This window comes from Zalophus californianus, chromosome 4 (assembly GCF_009762305.2).
Source record: "Zalophus californianus isolate mZalCal1 chromosome 4, mZalCal1.pri.v2, whole genome shotgun sequence".
NCBI classification, from domain to species: Eukaryota; Metazoa; Chordata; class Mammalia; order Carnivora; family Otariidae; genus Zalophus; species Zalophus californianus.
The window spans coordinates 3516487-3534696 of record NC_045598.1 but is presented as its reverse complement, the minus strand read 5'-3'; the positions used below and the strand labels follow the sequence as shown (position 1 = coordinate 3534696).

The 18210-nt window shown below is 52.9% G+C and overlaps 1 long non-coding RNA gene and 1 pseudogene across 2 annotated transcripts; both read left to right on the top strand.

The window, feature by feature from the left end:
- Nucleotides 1–603: 603 nt before the first annotated feature.
- LOC113917057 lies at nucleotides 604–753 on the top strand (annotated as a pseudogene).
- Nucleotides 754–7270: 6517 nt separating this feature from the next.
- Nucleotides 7271–17844, top strand: LOC113939080. 2 transcript variants are annotated; one of them, XR_003525124.1, is made up of 3 exons: nucleotides 7271–7374; nucleotides 16525–16724; nucleotides 17191–17844. It is a non-coding gene; the product is annotated as an uncharacterized LOC113939080 (long non-coding RNA). The 2 variants fall into 2 exon arrangements; XR_003525123.1 differs by lacking the exons at nucleotides 16525–16724; nucleotides 17191–17844 and adding exons at nucleotides 8302–8465; nucleotides 10115–10956 and having other exon boundaries at nucleotides 7285–7374.
- The last annotated feature ends 366 nt before the right edge of the window (nucleotides 17845–18210 follow it).

Genomic DNA, 18210 nt, shown 5'->3' with positions numbered 1-18210 from the left:
AGGCTTTGCACTTAATGAAGTGAGGGCCGCTCAGCTCCATCCAGACAGGATTACGTGCAAAGGACAATTACCCTTCTGGTGACAGCTTCTCTCTTTTTAAAATATATATAACGCCATGAAAATAACTCAGCTGACGAGGCGAGGTATGATGTGAAGTGGGTGGTGACATTACAGTGGTCTGCATACCGTTTTCTCACCACTGGGGGAAGACGTTATTATTGTTTGTTTGTTTGTTTGTTGTTTTTTTTAAACCTGGGAACAGTGCACAGCGTTGATTTAGAAAAAAGGGATGAAATATTTAAGTTAGCAGGAGAATGTTTTAGATGTGCTTTCCTTTAGCTGAAGCCTAAGAGCTTGGCAGAGACCGAGACCTCCCTGCAGGATTTGAGGCTGTTCCTCGAGACGAGGGGTGGGCAGGGCTCTCCCGTGCCGGGATCCTGCAGGCTCCCCCACGCGGCTTCCAGGTGGGGTTCCTGTGCGTGAGTGCGGTTGGAATTGTTCATTTTCCAGAAAATGGGGGGAAACTGCTTCCAGACATCCTCATCTCGTCTTGATGAAGGACCTGTGCCCCTTGGATGTGTTTTCTATTTGAAGTTGGTCCCTAGCTTTGCGCAGTGGCAGTATCGTAGCCAATGAGGTTTATCCGAGGCGCGATTATTGCTAATTGAAGTTGGTCCCTAAGCCCATTTTGCTCAAGGGGTTCACACAGTCCCATTCGTCCTTCAGTGGGATCATTCAGGTTTTAGTGCTGAAATCCAGCTGGAGACCTCCAAGTCCCCAGGCCAACGGGGACGGGTGGTGAGCGAGCGGACACTTAGACAAGCTCCTGAGAGGGAGGAAGAGAGGATGAAGTGCAGGTGTCTCTGATGCCGGTAAGGAAGGTGGGGTGAGGACGTGGGGTGGCGGAAAGTAGGCCCCTTGCTCCGATCTGAAATGCAGCGACAGAATAACCAAGCATCTTCAGAAAGTAGATACAAATGTTAAAGAACTTGGTTTTGTAGGACTATGTGGTTTGGAGACAAGAGATCCAGCAGAGGGTTGTCCAGAGCTGCGGTTGGAGCATCAAGAGGTGCCCCGAGGAGCTCCAGACGTGCCTCCCACCTCAGGCTCCGGGAGTCCCACCAGGTGTGTTCACAGGACCTGCTGGATCCAGGTCCCTGTGCTGCCCCATGGCTGTCATCCTTGTCCTCTGGGGACAGGAGCCCTGCCCCAGAGCTGTGACGTCTGGCCCTGGGGGCGGGGAGCCGTGTGTAGGACCAGCTGTCTCCCCCTCTCCCCCCTCTCCCCCCTGCTTTTGTCATCATGAAGCATTTCGGGAGATGGACCTGTGGGCAAGGTGAGTGCATCAGAGATGATCCCAAGTGAACACTAACTCTGTGCCATGAAGAGTGCCTGAAGCGAGCTGGGGAGGTGACCCTCTGTCGAGTTTTTTTTGTAGTATTACATGAGCAACGTTGGTGTGTCAGGGACCCCAGATATGGAAGAGTTGCCTCCTGCCCTGAGCCTTGGCCAAGCAGCAGGTGTGGCTACCATTTGGAGAAGAGAGCGGGAAGGAAGGTGTTGGGAAGGAGGGGCCGGCGCCCCGTGTTAGACTCTGGGACAGTGGGGAAGCAGACAGGAGCGTTCTCGGCAAGGAACCCCGATGGATTCGGGGGTCAGTGAGCAGACCAGATTGGAGGAAGGTGAGTTTGGAGGGGTGTGTGGGCCTCCACGGGCACAGCTCTGAAGGACAGAGAAGTCAGTCTCACTCCCTTACGGGGTGTAATGTGTAATTAGGGTGACTGGCCTTCCCAGTGTGCCTGGGACTGAGGAGCTCCCGGGACGTGAGCACACGTTGGGGGCCAAAGCAGCTGTTTTGGGCAAATGGGGCCAAGTTGGTTCACCCCATGAATAAATATCCCGATCGGTGTTCAGACAAGGAACAGATGGCCAGAAAAGTCCCCAGGCCCCTGACATCCAGAGCTGTGCTCCCTCCCGCATCTCTCTGTGAGGGCACCGTGCTGTGGTTATGGGGGCGACATGGGCAGGGCTTCCCTCGCAGGGTGCCGGTGAGGCCCTGGCTGAGTGCTGACCGTGTGGGGCTCGCCGGCTGCTGGTGGGCTTGCCATCCTCCGTCACCGCTCCGGGGCCATAGTCTCCGTTCCTTCTCCACCAAAGGCATCAGGGAGCATTTGCCTTCTGCATTAGAGATTTTGGCTCTGGCTGTTACCAACTTTCTTAAAATGAGAGTCAGGAGGATGGGATGGCCTGTGGACGGTTGAGAGCTTTTAAGGAGATTGCACCAATTGGAGCCCTAATTAATGTTTGTTTTATGATGTTCCAGGGAATGATCGCTCGATAAGATAATGCAAATAGAATTTAAAAAAAAAAGTGTATGTTCAATTTAAACAGTGGGTATAAACAGACGCATTGCAAAGTAGCCTGTTGGAAGATGTTATTATAAGAAGGGAGATTGCTCTTTCTGCAATCTGTGCTTGGTAATCATTTCATTAATTGTAAACAGATGTGACTGGGTGCCTGGTTCCCAGCTCACTGCAAGAACAGGGGTCAGAAAGGAGAAAGCCCTTCAGGCACGGGTGCTGATTCCCAGGTTCTGGGAATCAGGACGTGGACATCTCTAGGGGGACATTATTCTGCCTCCCACAGGCCACGCACACGTTTTGCCTTGGAACACACCTAGCTTGCTTTTGAGGCATAGAAGTTTCTGGAACAGGGGACCCTGAGGTTTGGTCTCAGCAATGTCACTAACTTGGTGTTCAGCCCTGGGCTGTGCTTACTCAGCCTCTCTGAGATGCAGGTTACCGTCCTTCTGGCAGGAACAAAGCCACTTGTCCTGACTATGTCGCCCTGGGGAAACAAGACAAGAAGGCAGACTTGGAAATGCATCAGAAAGCATAAATGCTATACAATGAGCCATGCAGCACTCCCAGCATTTCTGGCATTGAGCAATTTTAGCGCATTGTCTCCAAAGCCCAAGCTCCAACTGGTCTTCAGCAGGAGCACCCCCACGGGTCTCCGGAATATTCTTTCCATCTGCCAGGTCCCATCCCAGCCCAGGGCGGGCACAGGGGAGCTTGGAATGATGACCCTTTTAGGGAAGAGCTCACCCTCCCTCATGCTTTGGGGTGGATGGCCAGACTTGCGTGCAGGTTCTCAGCCCTTCGGCCATGGGACACCGCCCGAGTGGGGCACCTTTTTGAGGCAAGGCCACCACAGTCTCTGTCTTTTTGGTCCAGTGGCTACGCAAGTCACCATTTGAGTTTTGGCAAATACACACACGTGTAACTCAAACCCTACCAAGAACCCCAGAACGTCGCCTCCTGCCTCTGCCTCTGCCTCCTCTGTCCAGTGGTGCCCAGTGGCCAGAATTTTTAAGGTCACAGGCGAGGTTGGCCTATCCTAGAGCTTCATGCGACTGGATCCACGTGGGCTGTGCCTGGCCACTGTTGCCTAGCACGTGTGGTTGCGTGGATCAGCACTTCCTCCCTTTTTGTGGCTGACTAGTATTCCATCGGGATCAGGCCCATTTGTTCATCTGTCCTCCTGCTGAAGGCCCCCTGGTCTGCTGCCAGTCTTGGGTTGCTCCGAGTAAAGCAGCCACGTGCATGCTGGTGGAAAACAAAAACCACGGATCTGCTTGGTTCCCTGTGTGTTTCAGCTGGATGCTGCTCCCCAGCTCAGGAAGGAGACCCAAGCAGTAGCCCCGGGAGTGACAGCGCCCCACAGCCACACTGTCTAAGGGAAGTCGCTCATGCTGGGATGGGAAGGGGGTGCCCGGGACTCATCGCAGGGCAGGTGGGCGTGTCCTCTGAGTGCCACGTTCCGACCTGGGGGCTGCGACCACCTGGGCCCCTGTCCTGTCTCCTGGCCCGGGCTCCTGGGCCTCGCTCCATGTTTGCTTATACATTTATGAGCCCAGCAATTGCTGCTTCCGGCACACTATTTACTTAACAATATAACAGTAATTGTAGGATAATTGGGCTGCAATGAAGTAACAGCCAGGGTCTGTGCAGTAAGTGGATAATAAAAACCAGGGTTTATGTGTTCTGTTCCTGGGAAGATTTATGGCCTTAATATTGCATTAAACTAATTATTTCCAGTTCAGCGTGGCCCGGGACTTGCACTGAGACCCTCAGCCAGCTCAGGGGTAATCAGGGAATAGGAAAAAGCACCAAGCCACGTGGCTTCCCGGCTAAGATCCACGGGTTCAAACCTCCTTCATCTTGGACAGGAAGAGGGAGGCAAGGAAGGACCTTGCTACACCGTCCCCTCCTTCCGGCCTCGGCTGCCCCATTTCTGGCAGACAGCAGGGCACCAGAAAGGGTGACAGCATGCAGGGACCCTGACATTCTCAGGCCCCACACCACACCCTGGGCATCTGCAAGGAGGTCTGTCCTCTAAGTCTTCTGAGCGGGGACAACTTGTCTTCAGTTTGTTTCAAGGTGTGAGGCATCGGAGCTGGGAGGCTGGAAGGCCAGCAAGCACCACCTCCTCGCACCCCCCAGCCACATTAGACCAGGCACTCAGCTCCAGAGGTGGACAGGGCAGAGAAGAATCACGCATTTCGCCTTTGTCTCCTGCAGTGCAGGGGCAGGAAGCCAGGACCTCGGCCCCCATGTGCTCCAGGCATTGCCTCAGTGTCCGAGAGAAGGGGACCCAGGGACTCGAGCCATACACCTGCACTCACGGCATCCTTCCTGCAAGTCACCAAGTCCGTGTTGTGTCCAATGGGCAGAGCCAACCACTGTGGATGATGGTCCACCTGCACCCTTGTGCTCCTGGTCAGTGACTCAGCTGTGTTCTCTTTGTGAGCTTCATCAGCATACACTCTGATTGGAACACTTTCTTAAACACATTGGACTCCAACACAACAGTGTCAAAATGGGCCATGCTTTTTTGTTGCATGACCATCTCGGATCCTGGTAAAAGTTGAGGTGACGGGTGATGCTGATGCGCACCTAGTGGGAGCATAAGTTAGCAATTTAAAGGGATTTCTGAAAGTTTGTAGTTTTTGAGCAATTACTTTTATTTCTGATGGGAGTACATCCTGAGGAAATAGTAAAATGTTAGACAAAATGTGTGTAGCACATGTTCATCACTGTGATCTCAAATAGTTTCTCAAAGTCTAAGTGATGCGTTCTGTACCTTGGAAAGGGTGGGTGTTGCACGGACGTGTGCATTCGCTACAACTTGTGAAATGGTTTGCTTAAGATCTGTGTGACTCGGGCACGGCACTCACATTTTGGCTACAAAAGCCAAACTGGTGAACACCCACTGAGCCGTAGTTAGTGGGTTTGCTTATTACAGTGGTATGGGTTAACAGTTGTCAAAGTATTTTCTCTTTATTCTAATTATGAGCAAATGAGTAAGTATATCAAGGAAAATGTGAGCTCAATCTCTCACTGATGGGAACGGGAGTTGCAAGTGCGGACAGGAGGAAGATTAAAATTGTGGATTGGGGCTGGAGAAATCAGTGGGAATTCATTTCCGTGTGTATGTGTGTGTTGATAGAAACACACACATACACATATAATATGTATACATAGGTATATACACATCATAAATAATACACATAGACACATATCTGTATATACTAATATCATGTAGATTTATATGAATATATTTACATTCATTCTGTTACCAGCACCGAGATCTTATTTCTAGGACCATTCTCCATCCAAAGGAACCAGGACTCCTTGGAGAAAAGCCTGACTTCAGGTCTGAGGCAGGGAAAGCACAGGGCGAATCTGGATTCTCTTGTTGCATCAAAAAGGAAGAAAGTTCTCCAAGAGGGGTGCATTGTGAAAGGACACGGGGCCGGGTCCTGGGGGCTGCTGCAGTCTTGGGCAATCTGCACACCGAAATAAGTGACAATAGAGATGGATTATAGTCTGTTGAATAAAATAAAACCCATGAATCCATACTGATACAGGAAAGTAGATAATCCGGGGAGGAGGGAAAGGTCTCCTCACATCAGAACCCTCTCCGAGAAAGGATTCAGAAAACCAGTGGTCGGTGCTGAAACCAGGGGCTGAACATTTGGCAGCAAACGGGATATTTATGGAATCACAGTATCTCCCCACAACTTACTTATTAATTGTGGAAGGAAGAGGTAATTTGACAGTGGAGAGACCCGGCGGACATACCTTCACCAGGCGGTCGAAGATTCGTCCCGAAGATTTGGGATGACAGGTGCCTCCTGCCCTGGGGCAGTGAGGGGGCTGCAACCCCACCTGCCCATCACTGATGAAAAGGGGAACTTGGATCTGACCGTGAGAAAGCACCAACATAGAAAGTCATCCCACAGGAACCAGTCTTAGCTCCCCAGAAACGTCAAGGTCAAGGAGAAAGAAGGGGAGGGGACTGCCTGAGGTTGAAGAGACCTGAAGAGACAGCGAAGCAGCGAGAAGGCGGGGGCCTGTGTTGCAGGGACAGGCTCGCCCGAAGCGCGGCCCAAGTGTGCCCCAGGGTTAAATGTCCTGATTTGGACACCTGGGCTCTTTCTCCTTGGGAAAGATGGAGGGGGAGGGGCAGCGGCAAAGGGGCCAAGTGTAAGCGTTGATGAATCTGGGTGAAGGGCCCGTGGGTGTTCCTTGCACCGTCTTTCCTGCGGGGTTGGAATCACAACCAAATCCAAGTCCAGGATGGACAAATCTGGCAGAGAGCGTTTCTCTAGACGAGGATGGGGACGAAGGGTCTCAGAGGAAGAGAAACAGGCGAAAGCCTTCCAAACCCAATGTAGGGGATGTCTGGCGTGGCGAGCCCGCAGCACATGTTCAGATGCGCCAGTCAGCCCTGGGCCGAGAGCAGGTGTGGGTCCTGTCTCTGGCGGGCATCAGGACATCAGAGAAGGCCTTCTGGAGCAGGTGACCTCAGGAGCTGCCATTGGAGGTGGAGGGGGTCTGCAGCCTCCTTGAGGGACGGTCTGCTCGCGTTCCCTGCTGAGCTGTCCTCTTGCATTACGATGTTCCCTCCAATCTGCCCTCCTACGTGGAAGGAAGCAGGAAAACTGCAGCTCCATCGGAGTCCTCCTGGGCCGGCGGGCGGCTGGCGGTGCTTTGTACCATTTCCCTGGTATGTTAATGCACATCTGTGGAGCGCCACCCCCCTCCCCAAGGCCCTGGGGAGCAACTGCAATTGTTCTGCTTTTCTTTTTTCTTTCTTTTTTTCTTTTTAATGACCCCCTTGTTTACTGGCCTGGCAACTCTGAAAGCTGAGATTCAAAAGGCTCCTGGGAGAATGAGAAAGCAAATTTCTGGGAAGGAGGTAGCCACAGGCCAGAGACTTGTGAACAGGGGGTGCTATCCAGCCTGGATGCCATGATGGTTCGGGGCAGGGAAACCTAGATGACCTCGTCCAGCAAAGAAAGAGCAGGTACGGCTGAAGGCGACATTGATGTGAGCCCGAGGGGGGCGTTCAAAGATGCGGGAAGCCTGGCTGAAGACCGGAGAGGGCCTGTCTGCCCAGCCCGGACCTCGACCGGCACCTCCAGCTCCACCCAGGTCAGGGTTGCGCCACGGGAGCACCCACCCCGGCTCAGGCGTCTGGAGCGCCGCCCCACTGGCCAGGGGAGGGGGCAGAAGCCTTTGTAGATGCTGTGACAGAGTCCTGAAGGCTCCCAAGCCGATGGCTGCTACACGTGATTTGGTACGGGGCCCATCCCCTGTGGTCGTGTGGGGTCCCCAAGCCCCGCAGAGGCAGCTCTCCCGGTGCGGGGTCTTCCTTCCTCCACCAGTTATTCCTGAAAAGCCTCCGAAGGCCTGGGTCAGGCCAGGTGCATGCCGCGAGCCTGGGGGCAGAAGGCTCACACCCCTCCTTTGCAGAGCAGGTCTCCTTGCACAGGATACTAAGGCTGTGACCTGTTGAGGTTCATCCTTGCAGAGTTGAGGAGATTCCCGCTCACACCACTCCTGGCTGCAGCAAGCAAGCAAGCGCCCCAAGGGAGCAGAGAAATTCAGGGCAGTGTGGTGAGCTCACCCCTGGGAGGCCTGAACCCAGGCGGTGGTTCTCTTCTCTAAGCCACCTTTACCCCCATCCGTCAGAAAACTTGCCCCTCCTGATCCCCGGGGAATAGTAACAGTAAGGTCTGTGCCAAGAATATGTAACTGGAAAAGCATCAGATCCTGTAAAACAGTGATTCTTCGGTTGCTTGACTCATGTATGTGCTCATGCAGCGGACACTGCAGGCACGGTGGGGCGGGTGTCCAGCCCCCCTGCAGGAGGAAGACTGGGGTACCAGCAGCACCTAAGGCTGCCCTGGGCCTTGGTTCTCCTCCACCCATATAGCCCTTCCATTTCCAGATACCCGGTTGGTATTTGAGGTCCCAGAGCCCCGAAAGGCAGCTGCTGGGGTTTCTACAAGTCCAGCTTCTGAGCCCCTGGCCTCAAGGAAGAAGATAGCAAAGCAAATGAGCCCTGAGTGGGCTGGCCTCCCAAGGGGACCTTGGGGCAGCCTTGCTAAGCAGGTGGGTCTCTGAGCTCACAGACTATTTACCTTCTCATTGTTTTCCCCAATGAGTCAGTTGGGGAATGTGGGCGCCACAGGATAGCCTGCCTGTCTTGAACCCCTTTGTCTAGACACCCCGAACTGCTCCATCCCCTTCACAGGAGCTGCTTCCAGCTCACAAAATCAAACAAGCCAGTGGGCGACCCAGAGAGGGCCAGGTGTGCGGGGTCGGGAGGCCCTGGATCCAGGTAGGGGCACCTGGTGAAAGTCACATTAGCATCATAGGGAGAGGAGACAAGACATCGGGAGACCCACTGTTCCCCAGGGAAAGCCTCCACCACCGTGTAAGCAACAACCACAGCATGTGTGTGAGTGTCCTTGGGCCGCACTAACAAAGGACCACAAACTGGGGCCTTAAAACAACAGGAATTTGTTCTTTCACGGTCTGGAGGTCAGAAGCCCAGAATTAAGGTGTCAGCAGGGCCATGCTCCCTCTGTAAGCTCTAGGGGAGAAACTTCCTGCCTCTTCCAGCCTCCGGTGGCCCCTGGCTTGCAGACACATTGTTGCAACCTCAGCATCCGTCTTCACATGGACTCTCCCTGTGTCTGTGTCTCCCCTTTCTCTTAGAAGGCGCTCCCCATTGAATTTAGGGCCCACTCAGATTATTGAGGATGATCTCACATGCGCATCCTTAACTTAAGCACATCTGCAAAGACCCTTTTTCCAAATAAGGTCACAGTAACAGATTCTGGGGATTTAGGACAGGGACATGTTTTGGGGCCACCATTCAGTGCATTACCAGGTAGGTGTCGACCCTTCAAGGGTGGAGCCGGGGTGCTGATGAGGCTGGGAGAGCACTCAAGAGCAGGAAGGGACCACAAGAGAGCAGGCGGGAACACTCAAGGGCAGGGAAGGAGCACTTAGAGAGCAGAGCATTAACAATGTCTAGGGAGCTGAGAAACCTGAACGTCTTGCCTGGTGTCCACTTGCCCGGGGTGGGGGTGTCCTGCATGCATCCAGACCAGGAAGAAAGGGCTTTCTCATGCCGGTGGGATCTGCATGCAGCAAGGTTCCGGGAGTTTGCTGGGGAGGGATCTGGGCTGGCAGGTCGGGCTCTTCCTGCTTCGAGGGCACAGATCTTGGGCAGGGGCCTGGGGACCGGGGGCCATCACACTCCATGGGGGAGATGAGGGAGGGACGGAGAGCACGGTGAGAACTGCAGGGACCCTGACGGTTAAAGGAATGTCTTTTGTGTTGCACGGGTGGCCAGGCCACTCCTTTGAAAGCCAGGGTGGACAAATGTCTGATTTCTCTTTATACAAGATTGAGCTGTTCATGAGGCAAACAGATTCTTGGTGGGATCAGGGATGGAGTTAAAATCTATAAAAGCAGAGCCGTGGGAGAGAGCTGGCTGACTTCCAGTCGGATACGTCCGTGTCTGCCTCGGTTCCACCCAGGGTCTCATTTTCAGGATTTACTGTTGATTCTGAGCAAGGTGCGGCAGGAGGGAGAGGATCATTTTCTCTGCAGCAGGAGGCTGGGGCTCCCAGCAACAACTCTTTGCTGCCTCCTCATTTCAGGAGAACTGTGGTTGCCTGAGTCAGGCCCCTCGCTGGTTGGCTTTCTGTCCTTGGTTGGACAGACATGCATTTCTTGCTTTATTGCAGGGATTTTGCTGGGTGACTCAAAGCCAGGACCATTCGATAGATTCCGGGCATCCGGTATCCACAAGCTGCATCCAATTCATGCAGTAACAGTGGGGCAGCACCCTGGCCCTCCTCCTCCTCCGCTCTCTCCGCCTGCTTCCCCACAGAATATTCTCCTGGACGTGTCTTCGTCGGGCAGCTGATGCTCACCTTCTCCTCCAAGGGTGGACGCACATCAAAACTTTTCCTTAGCGCATCCATCCTGACGGTCAGCTCTTTTGGGGTAATGTGGGGGAAGTTCAGTAACTTATGCTAAGGGAGGAAGAACTTGGGGACTGAGTCTTGGTTTGGACCTACCCCTAACCATCACTGGGAGCAGAGGATGAACAAGTTTGCAACCTCTGTGGGCCTCGGTTTTTTTCTCTGTGGTCTGGGGCTATATGAATGCTTTCTGGTCCTTCCAGCAGCAAGTTCCTTCACATCTCTTTTGAAATGCCCACCTTGTTGGGCATAGGACAAGCAGCCTTCTTTGTTACGAAATAAGGTGGATTATCAGTTCCTTTTCTTAGATGCCATTGTACCCCTGTCATTCAAGTCTCTGCACAATCACTCGGCTGGGCATTGCCCAATGCTCCATAGACCCTGGCCCTGTGTCCATCTCATTAAGCCCCCCACATGTCTTATAAGGGAGCAAACACCGAGCAAATGTGGCGGGATTGTGCCGAGCCCCCTCTGGGGCAGTGGGAGTGGGTGGTTACTGCTGCAGTCCTCGCTAAGCGGGGTTGGGAGAGCACCAGATTGTTCTGGAAGTTCTCTTCCTGACAGATGCACGAAACACCTGGTGCAAGTCTCCTTAATCTTTCTTCAGGTCAGAATGTTCCAAAAGAGTAGACAATTTTTTAAACCTTCTTTTCTTAATTACCCGGTCATAGACATTCGGGAACTCTGGAATGTTCTGACGACTCCTATAGTCCCTTGATTAATTGGACGTTTTTGACCACACTGAGTCTCTGCTGATCAGCAGATAGCGGGCTCCGAGAATTTAATAGGAGAGGAAAACGTAATAGGACTAATTTCATTCCCAGAGAGCTGGGGAGGTGGAAGTCATTTTTTTTATTATAGCAGCTATTAAAAGGCCTGTTTTTTCAACACAGAGGAGCACTGCACACTTTATATAAAAGTGGACTGATGGTCAGATACACAGAGTTTAAGGGGCTGGGAGCTGACGGGAATGGGGTCCAGCAGGGTTTACTGTTCAGCTGTGACGGATCTGGAAGGTGTTTCATTTCTTTCTTTTCACATGAAGTCCTCCAGGAACCCTGGCACTTAGGAGGTGGCCCAGCCCAGAAGCACTTTCAAGAAGCATTCCTTGCATACATATGCAGACATATTTATTTACATACACTCGTGCACACACACACACACACGTGCATGCACACACCCCAGATGCTTTCCTGGTGCAAAGTTAAGCTCTGTGGACAACAGTCCAATTCCCCTTTCAAACTCGTGCCTGAAGCCAGAGGGTACTCCTCTGAGGTCATGTTCCCCACCTCATTATGATGAGTGCTCTTACAGCCTGGAGCCCCTTGATGCACCTACCCCTCTGCCTAGCTTTCCCTCTCCAAGCTTCACTCCTGAAGGTGGGGGAGAACAGGGAACAGAGGAGACTCTCACAGTTGGAAATCATCTGTTCTCTACTTTCCCCGTGGATGTGCCACTTCCTTTCCTAGGTCCCCCAGAGCTGACGCCCAATGCAGGTTCTCCTGCCACCTGCAGATGCCTCAGGGGAGAACGTGAGCTCAGAGATGCGTTCATTTGGTCAACAACCCTGATTCCAGCTGGGGGTGGAGAGGAAAAGTCCAGAGCATCTCAGACAGGCTCTGCCTCCTGCACTCTTGTCGTGACATAGAGTCCAAAGAGGGGCCCATGCAGACGGTGGGAGGGCCATTTGCTCCTCTTATTTTTTGGTGTAGAAAAATGCACTTGGAGGTGGGTTGTCACTGGGATGCTCAGCATTGGGTCCCTAGAAATTGTATCAGCACTACAATGATGACCCGCTGCCTGACAGCACAGGAACGCTCCCTCTGAGTGTCCTGCCGAGCCCCGGGTACTGCCCTGAGATGCTGCTGAGACAGTCCACCCCCATGAATGGTGACAGGACTGCAGCTGCCCTGGCTGAGCCCTGCTGGCCAGGGAAGGGCACAGAGGGAAGGCTCCTCCAAGGAAGCAGGGCTGCTTGCCTTCCAGTAGTGACCAGCCTTGACCCAGCCCTGGGTGGTCTGGTGGCCCAGCCTGTCCCCCTGCCTGTCCCGTGAGCACAAGGCAGGTTTTAGCTTGGATCCTGGTGTGGACAGACTGGCAGATACATGGCATTTCAGGAGAGGGACTCCCGCTCAGGAGACATTGCAGACCAAGGTTGTCTGGCTCCCATCTGGGCTGAGTTGTTGACCGAATGAATGGGTGATTGATCTATCAGACTCAGTTTGCTGAGAGCTTGCAGTGTGCACTCTCAGATCATCTGGAGCCCGTGGTTGACTGATCAGGGCAGTTTCTGAGTTTATATCTTCAGAGATCAGAGCAACGGCAGAAACCAGCGGGGGAGCCAGAGAGAGAGCGGGGCTGATCCCTGTGGGGGTTGGTTCTGCCTTCTGGGGCACATGGTTCCCGGGGAACCTGGTGGTTCTAAGACTTCCTTTCCCAGTTGGAAGACCAAGATGCAAAGTACTTCGTCCAATGTCAGAGGTTTCATGGACCCCTTGGCATTAGTCGGGGGGAGGAAACCAAGCCCAGGCAAAGTGCCCAGAGTGCAGAAGCAGGGTTGAAATGGGTGGAGTACAATGATAAAGATTGCAAATTTGGGAGTTAGGGCACAGGTGGAAGGGGGAGGGGCCAGCTGCAGTTTGCCCTCAGTGGACCAGGATCTCAGGTGGTGGATGGGTTCGGAGAACTTAAGTGCAAAGTGGGCGTGTGGGAAATAGATGTGGAGGTGCCCAGGGAGCTGTATGGGCGGGTGGGGATGGGGGTGGGCTCCTGCCTGGTGCCGGACCGGGCGGGGCTGTGGGCTGGGTGACCAGGTTTGGTGACTTCCCAGGCAGAAGCCTGCTATATCACCGTGGAACTGGGAAGGCTGAGGGGTGGGCGGTTCGTGTCTGTGCATCTGTCAGGAATCGGGACACATCACTGGCTGTTGTGCAGAATCCCAGCCACCCTGGGAGACCCCCTCAAAACTCTCCAAGGGGATCAGTATATGGTGTATGAAGGGAGCTGCAGCTGGTCCTGTAGGGATACTGGAGTGTCAGGATCTGCCACTGAAAACATCATCTCCAAGTTTCATACTGAATTGTAAAACCAGAATGAAAAATTCCTCTGTAATTGCCTGATGGGAGATGGCTTGTCTCAATATGACCTCGTGGATTCTCTTTCATTTTGTGTTAAAAATGAAAAGCTTCTGATAGCCTTGGCCCGCACGGGCCATGTGGGTCTGGGGGCTGCAGGTACCTGGAACGAAGAAACAAACCCAGGAGGACTTCTCAGGTGACCCAAGGCTCTTGTCTCCCTTCACACGCAACAGCTGGTGATGGCAGTTTTGCAAAAGGGGCATGGCACTGAATTATCACTAAATTATCACAGCATTATCCTCATGTCTCCTTTCTTTGTGTGGGGCAAACAGTGCTCGAATGAGAGGACAGTCTGTGACCTTGAGCCTGTCAGCAAGGTCTCCGCTAGCTGCTGTCTATGTGAGTCTGCGCAGTGTTTTGGAGGATGGGGAGGAAGGACCGGAGCATAAAGAGCCCACAATAACATCAGCAGATGTTGCGAACGTGCATCAGGCACGGTGAACCCGCAGTGATGTTGGCTCACACAGATCCGAAACTCGATGCAGCATTCCAGTAAGTGTTCAGGGGTCCCCTCTGGGAACTGTGACGGCCGGCCGGGTACCATGGAAGGTACAAAACGAGGATGCCTCTGCTATTTCAGAGCCATGCTCCAGCGGGCAAGGGGCCCCGTTCACTAACACCTACACCGAGAGTCAGGACCTTGCCTCCTGGTACCCATGTCCTGGTGTGCCCCTCCCATGTCGCTCCATGGTTGACTTGTGTGACCGATGGAACCTTCCGAAGCTTGGTTATGAAACCCGGTGCTTCTGTCCACCTCCTGACTTTCTCTTTCTTGGAACCCAGTTGCCACGTGAAGAGGTGTAGCTCATCCTCCTAGAGGAGCCACATGGAGAAGAGGGACCCTGGAGGACGAGAGGCCAGCTGGTGGAGAACACCACCAGTCCTGGACCCTCCAACCCCAACCAGGGCTCCAGATGCAGCCTCTCCGGAACCTCAGGAGGGAGCCCGAACAGGAACCACCCAGTTAAGCCCCTCTCGGCTTCCTAAGATTTGGGAAAAGCATGAGATAATCAATGCTTGTTCTGAGCAAAGTGATTTGTTGCACAGCCATAGATAACATATCAGTAAGCATGTCTGTGGTGGGAGCTGAAGTCAAGTAGACACGGAAAGTTCTGGAAGCAGAGAGGGAGATTGTGAAAGCTTCCTGGAGGAGGGGGCTCTGAGACAGCTAGAGTTGGTGTGGGCGGGTAGAGGGGTGGAGAAGACAAAATACAGGATATATGAGTGGAAAGGAACTGGCTCCATGAATAGAAAGGGGAACCTCCAGAGCAGGCAGGGGTTGGGGGATGAATCTGCCCATCTAGGGATTCCTGACCCGAGGTGTTCGCAGGCGGTGTTGGGATTGGGTTATCTGCCTGTCCCTTTCCTTTCTTCTGAGCTGCTGTCCCAGGAGACGAGGCCAGGGCTGGCAGGGTGGAGGCACGGGTGAGGCGGGGCGCTCGCCCCCTCCTGCGACATCCTCCCGCTCGGCACCAGTGGGCCCACTCCTCACCCCTGTGACAGAAAAGCCTCCGGAAGGTGGTTCACTGTGCTGGCTTTTCACTTCCTTGCTTTATATGCAAAATCTCTAGCTGATTTGGATTTGGCTTTCCACCTCTGCCCAACCACCCCACCGTGTGCCGTGCGGACATGCCCTCGGTAGGCTTTCTTGTGCCAGCTTCCTGGCTGAGGCTCCTGGCTTGTCCTCTCTAGAATGTTCTCCACCTCACTGGCTCCTCCTCCTTCCTTCCTAGGCTCTCATCTTTGAACTTTATTCAGATAATTCAGATACCATTAGGCAAAGGTGACCAAGGCTGGGTACGTATTTTGTGGGAACATTTCAGAGGAAGTTAAAGCCAAGGTCGAGGAGTTGGACCCCAGCCATGTCATCTGTCTCCCGACCGGGAAGTGACCGGATTCCAGCTCTTGTCTTGAGCAGCATGACCAGTCATGGGGACTCAGTTCTGCAGTATCCCTCTGCCTGCCTCATGACAGGTGCCCTGTTAACAGGGGTCACACCCCAGATTCGTGGAGGCAGAGTGCTGCCAGAAGCGAGCTCTCAGCCCCCAGCTTCCATACCATCCAGTCCGACGTGACGTAAGCTGCTCCACAGAATCACAGGGGGGTTCTGCCGACCCCTCGCCCGGCACTTCCCTTCAAGATGCCTTCCCCTGCGCCCGCCTTCCTCCTCTTCCGTTCAAGATCACGTCTTCCTTTCTCAACGGAAGTCCTCATTGCCATGTCCCGACTGTATCCCTTTTAGTCAGGTCCTGCATTTTTAGAGGTGGTCCTGCATGTGAAGCTGAAGTTATGGAGCTGGCTACTTACTTTGATGCCAGGGTCCCTGCTGGATTCCCATGGGTCCCGCTGCTTCTGGAGGAGACAGCCCTTTCCTATCCCCAATTCCCTTTCCCCTCCAGCTTCCCAGCAGCATGCCTCCCTCCTTCTCTCCCCTCCTCTCCCCCACTCCGTGCTAATGAGAGCGATGAGTCTGGCAGATGGAGGCTGATGCTCCCCATGTCCGCCCTCAGGCGCAGAGTGGGGGGTGGCCCCCATCTCTCCCCTGCCCACCAGGCAGCACACTCCCCCACACTGCAGACCGGTGCTCAACCGGCCCAGTTTCGGAGCTGCTACAGCTTTCCATTATGACACAGTGGAAACCTGGTTACTTATAAAGCAATTTGCTCTTACAGGCTGGTTTGAGATTAAAATGGTAATTATCTTGCAAATGACTGTAACTGTCTTTCATAAATGTGGCAATGTTTGAGATGTGACTGACTGCGGCCTGCAGCATAATGGGCTTTAATAAACGATATCTTCAGTGTATTGTCACGGAACAGAGCCTATTAGTTTGGGACGGGACAATACTGTAATTTCAAGTGAGACAGATTTCATTCTTCTCTCCAGCCGTATTTTTTTCAATTGCATGTGCTCATCATTTTTTTTCTTAATAGGACATTTTTCCTTAGGATAATTTGCAAATTGTTAATCTGTTTTTATTATCTCTCATTTTTCCCCCTTAAAATTTTTGCTTTGCCTGCTGCCACTGAGCAGAACTCTGCAGCCCAGGACGAATGTGAGGAGGCAGCCTTGTTTGCTGGGAGGGGAGGTGGTACCCCGGGACCGTGATGGCCACTAGCATCACCAGTTCTGGTGTGTTCCAGCAGGGGGTTTCCCCACACAACCACACAATTCTCAGACACTAGCTGGGTGTCCTCCAACCATCTACCTGAAGACAGCGTCGGACCGCACAGGTGAGGGGCTCCGTCCCACACGACTTCAGAGGCCAATGGTAGGTAGGTCAGGGTGGCCACCAGTCCTTCGGACAGGCTGACTATAAATCACAAGTTCCCCGCGCCCTCCTCCTTTGCTAGAGGGCCTAGGAGAACTCCAGAAACCAGGTTACTCACCAGATAACTGGTTTATTACAGAGGCTATTAAAGGGTAGGGATCAACAGCCGGATGAAGACATACTTAGGGCCAAGTCCTGAACAAAGAAGATTCTGTCCTTGCAGGGTTTGGGTCCTGACACGGTGGCACATGGAAGTGTTCTGGTTCCCCAGCCTGGAAGCTCTCTGACCCCCTCCTTCTGGGTTTTTTATGGAGGCCTCATTACACGGGCAGGATGGATTGTGTCAGGAAGGTGGGCACAGCTGTGGGGAGGGGGAGGAATTGCCCAGGGGGACAAGGGTTTGGTCCAACAGGAGTTGTAACCCCCAGGTCTTGGATATGGCAACACAAAGCAGCTGCCTTCATTTAGAGTGAATGGCCCCATGCATTTTGCAAAGCAGAAGCCTCTTGTGGTCCAGAAGCTGAGGATCTCACCCTTGGTGGGCGAACCTGAGCAGCACAGAGCAGCACTGGGGATTCTCCTGGGGTCTGGCCGGCACCCGGTGTTGCCCGACGATGACTGTTTCCAGGTGTGTGGACTTGAGCTTGGCTTGCTTCATAAGCTAAATTTCGGAGCAGGGCAACTCTTCCTTTGGTGAAAGCTATTAAGTGTGCCAATGCCTTGATGTCTTTTGAATCCTTTGTGGCCCCAAATCAAATAGAAGCTTTTTACATCCACGCTGGAAACATTCTTGTTCCCATTTCCTTTCACCTGCAGGATCTCTCCCCTGTGTGATTATCACAAATCACTCCTGAATGGTGCTCGGCTATTCAGCAGTTGGGCATTCATTAAAAAGGCAGACACACACATACCCACTTACGCAGCTGCTTTTTAAACACTGGACGTGTGTCCACGGATATTTATATATACATGCCCAGTGTTCATGGGCACAAACCCTGTCTCCCACTTCCATTAATGAAATTATCCTACAGAATTGTCATCACTAAACAGTTGCCTTGCTACCACCCTGTGACTCTTTGTGATTTCTGCCGTTTTCCATCACAATGACTGTGGGCAATTACTCAAGCTCAGTAATTCAAGGCCCAGCTTCCTGCCTATGGAGAGTGTTGGAATAAGATGCATTTTTTATAGCTGGAAGAATGTTAATGGATGTCAATAGGTTGAGTGTGAGAGAGCCAGAGCCTGAGAGAAGGAGCCGTGTGGATCTCTATCTGTCCCTGCAGCGCTGGCAATAAAATCCTTCTCAACTTTTCTGTTGCTTGAACAGCAATTACTGAAACATTCTACTTGGGAAAATGCATTCATTAGATGCTTTCTAGAGATTTTTCAGGTTTATCAACCCAAATGTCTGTATAAGCTCCTCGGAGGAAGCGAGGTGCTGATGGAGC